Source organism: Oreochromis niloticus, unplaced genomic scaffold, assembly GCF_001858045.2.
Source record: "Oreochromis niloticus isolate F11D_XX unplaced genomic scaffold, O_niloticus_UMD_NMBU tig00001124_pilon, whole genome shotgun sequence".
Taxonomy (NCBI): Eukaryota; Metazoa; Chordata; class Actinopteri; order Cichliformes; family Cichlidae; genus Oreochromis; species Oreochromis niloticus.
Window position 1 is genome coordinate 110642 of NW_020327316.1, and position 4199 is coordinate 114840.

Consider the following 4199-nt stretch of genomic DNA (forward strand, 5'->3'; position numbering starts at 1 on the left):
GAGTTTTCAACAGAGAGCGCTAGCTGTGCGTGTAGACGCAAGCGATAGGCCTATGTTGTGTGTGTGCGGGCCAGACGCGGTCTGCGTGAGTGTGGCTGATTGTTGTCTTGTGTGATAGTAAAATGTGTAAGGCTGCCTTAGAAGGGGATGTAAAATTTATGGAGAAATATTCACCGGGTAGCATGCAGTATGTAGGTTGTTGGCGTAAGAAATATGGATTTGAAGGGATATTAGTGGAAGTTCAGTGTAAAATGCTTATAGAAAGAATAACTGTAAGTGCAGCAGGTAAAACAGGGACAGCTAAGCAGAGGAAGGAATTGCAGTTAGCAGTCGCTAAGTTGTGGCTGGAGCAGGCTCAAAAGAGACGAGAAGCACAAAATGTTAAAAGAGCAATATTATAAGCAGTAGTTGTGAAACCTGAGGATGAAACCACAGCTCAATCCACTGCAACTACTTTAGAACAACACCGTAGAAAAGCATTAGAAAGAGCAAGAATGTTAGCAGAAAGAAGAGCCAGAGAAGAGCGTGAGAGAGCAAAGGCAGAGGTGGAGGAGAGACTAAAGGCTGAGAATGGAGAGGCATTAGGAGCAGCATTGAGTCCTGTCAATGGAAAATTGTACTTAGTAGTCAGTATAAGCTTTTAATGATATAAGTTTGCATATGATAGAATACTGTATGTTGACCTTTTGATGACTTAGACTGTTGTCCACTACAAGACTGTTTTATGAATTCTTTCTCACAGCGATAATAGCTGTTATTATTTCACTCCTGCCAGGAAGAGGAGAGCTGGACACTCTTATCTGACGCTCCCTAACAAGAAGAGAGGCCGCGTCCTTCTGAATCTCACAACACACACGCATACACCTAAACCACTCTTATCTTCACTCCCTACGCACTAACTTTCCTCCGCCTATGAATAGACGTATTCACTGTTGTATTATTTTTGCATATAAATAAAGACAAGTGCAAGAACAGGGCGCTGATCACAGGGCCCCCACTCTGTTGTGAGCGTTCTGTGACCGCCCTTGCAAGTAAAGATCTACAGTGTGTGTCTCTTCACTCTTAGACTCTCAGCTGAAGAAGTGTCATTTAGAATAAATCTCTTGACATTTATTTTGGTCCTTCGAGCCGGATCAGAAATATCAGAACTGTTATCTGTGACTCTGTTCCAAGGATCCAGAACTGATTCCTGACGCCGTGGGAAGCCAGCACCGAAGTCTGTGCACAGCCCTCTTAGACGAGGCCGAAAGCCCTGGGACGTTTAAATTCGGGTCCAGGCCGGTGTTTTTAGTCTGGTCCACGGCGGTGGGATTCAGTCTGACGATCCGAATCACCAGTGAGACGTCTGAGGGTGAGAGAAACACTATTTTGTAAAACGGCCACGAAGGTTTTAAGAAACGCGTAAAATAAAATGATAAAATAGGTTAAGCTCGCCAAAAGGCCAAAAGAACTAAGTTTAGACCAGTTTCAGAGGTAGCCGAAATTATCTCGTGACAAATTATTAAAGAAACGCGTAAAATAGGTTAAGTTCGCCAAAAAGAACTAAGTTTAGACCAGTTTTAGAGGTAGCCGAAATTATCTCGTGACAAATTATTTAAGAAACGCGTAAAATAGGTTAAGTTCGCCAAAAGGCCAAAAAGAACTAAGTTTAGACCAGTTTCAGAGGTAGCTGTTAAATACTTCGTGACAAATTAGCGCGCAAATGTCTATCTGTGTGTATGTGTGTATGTGTCTAGAAGTAAGTTGATTTTACAGCACAATACGCTGCTGAACTACTTCTATTTTATTTGTTTTCTTTGCTTGAGGCTCACGTACTGGTGACAAATGAGAACGGTTGAGTTTTATCTCGTAAAACTGATACCGCTTCATTTTTTAGAAGTGAAGTAGAAGGGCGTATCAGCAACCACTCTGAAGTCAAGCGTGCCAGTGACAGCCCAGCAAAATCTTTGACAATGGGGAATAAACAAGCAAAATTAACACCTGATGAGGAATATTTAGAAAAACAACAAACCGGAGCAGGTAGAATAAGTGCAAATAGGTGGAGAAATCCACAAAAAGCTAAAAACCACAGCTGGGAAGGGAAATGCAATCCCTCAGCTGTTACCCAGCTGAGAGCTGCCCTGAAACAAGAAATTACATTAACAAAAGACCCAAAGGAAAAATTAAAACGTAAAGAAGAATATAAACTTTTCCAAGCATGGGAAACCGAAGCTGAAAGGAGAACTGAAAACAAGAAAAAGAAAGAGGACAAGAAAAAACAATTTAAATGCGCTTCCATTAAAGGATTACTACCACCCATTAGGTCTCATGTAGAAAAGCATTGGGTAACGCAAGATACGGGCACAGCAGATGAGGCGTTTCAATATGCTAACCATGCACAGACAGTGGTGAAAAAGAAAGAGAAGGTCTCAGTTTTTGCCCTCGACGCTGACACTGTTCTCACAGCTTTCAGTGGAGGCTACAGGGGAGGTTTCAGAGGCCAAAAGAGAGGGAGAGGAATGCGTAGGGCAGGAGCAGGGGGTAGAGACAGGTTTAGACACACACCAAACAGTGACTTTAGTACTACATGCTGGAAGTGTGGAAAAGAGGGACATTTTGTACGTGACTGTAAGAAACAAAGAAGACAGTGACTCAGAACAGGATAGTAGCTCAGGTGAAGAGAACAGTTCAGACTAGGAAGAACATAATAATCCCTCACCAAGAAAAAATTAGAGATCTAAGTATAAGTTTAAAAAGGGCTGGAAACAGACCCAACTGAATGCATATAAATGCAAGAGGAATAAAGTTAAATAAAACAACTGTAATGTATTCAAGTTGATAAAAGCAAGGATAACAAACTGGTATGAACAATGAAACATAGTTGGGATGAAGACCATGCCCAGAATGAATAGAACGAAAGAAAATACATAGCTCACACAAACACATATTAAATGAAATAGAGAGATGCATAAGGTATATTAAGGTTGTGTCATTGTTCAGCCAAGGAAAGTGTGTGAAAAGGAAAATGTCTCCAGCTTGGGAAAGGGTGAGACTGCAGCTCACCCTCAGCCCTTGGTGGACACAAATAAAATATAAATAAAATATTGTAATATACTGTTGCTGTTATATAAAAAGATAATAACATTAATAATAACATAATATTAATATGAAGAGGCACCTCAGTCAGCTATGATGTGAGGTGGATAATTGTTAAAAGTAGTCTGCATCAAGCTTAAGGTTTGCTCAAATTCAGTATAATGACATACGAAATGAAGAAAATAAAGAAAATATGTAAACTACTTAAGTGCATAGAGGCACTTGACCTGCTCGAAAACCTGTCATCCTAGATGAGACATTGCTGAAATATAGAGCACACCTATATTAACAACTAAAAACCCTGTATACAACAGCTAAAGCTACACAATTGAGAAGCTGAATTAAATATGTGGTCACTGCTAAGCTGATGAGCAGGTTACACATTTTTTAGAGCAGGAGCTGCATAGGAACACATCAGGGGGAGGGAAACAGCTATTAAAGCTCAAACATGAAGCTGTCTGTGGGCTCAGTTTTTTTTTTCCCTCACGCTTCTGATTTGTCTTTGGCAGCAGCCTTTTTGCATCCTGACTCGTGTGTAAAGCGTTCAAGCCATCGGTAACTTGTTTTTTGTTTTGTTTTGTTTTTTGTTTTGTTGGGTTGAAAAATGAATAAATTTGTGATCATACTTGTGGATCACAGTGGCACATAATGATTAGGCATATGATTTACTAATGCAAATGTAATAACTTTATTCTAAAATTCAGGGAGAACAAACAAGAACAACATCTTCAGTTGTGTCTTGCTGTTGTTCTCTGTGTAGTGTGCTGAGTTTTGTTTTTTGTTTCTTTTGTTTTTTGAAATGTTGCTTGAGTGATGAGTACTGTAACTTCTGTTCAGAGCCAGCTGAGAGCTGGGTTGTCTGTTTTGTTTTAGGTGACAAGCCAGAAAAGTTAAAACTTAGTTTCTTGTTTTGAAAAAAAAAAGGGGGGGGAAAGGGAGGTTTTGTGTTTCTCAGCAAAGAACAACTACAATTTCATTTTCTGTTTTTGAGAAAGGAGAATTTATAACAATAATAATAATAATAATAATAAAACAAAGAGTGATGTTTTGCTTAAGTGTTGAAGCAGGCTAATACTGCAACATATAAATAAACTCCAATTATGGAGACCTGAAGTCACATGCTT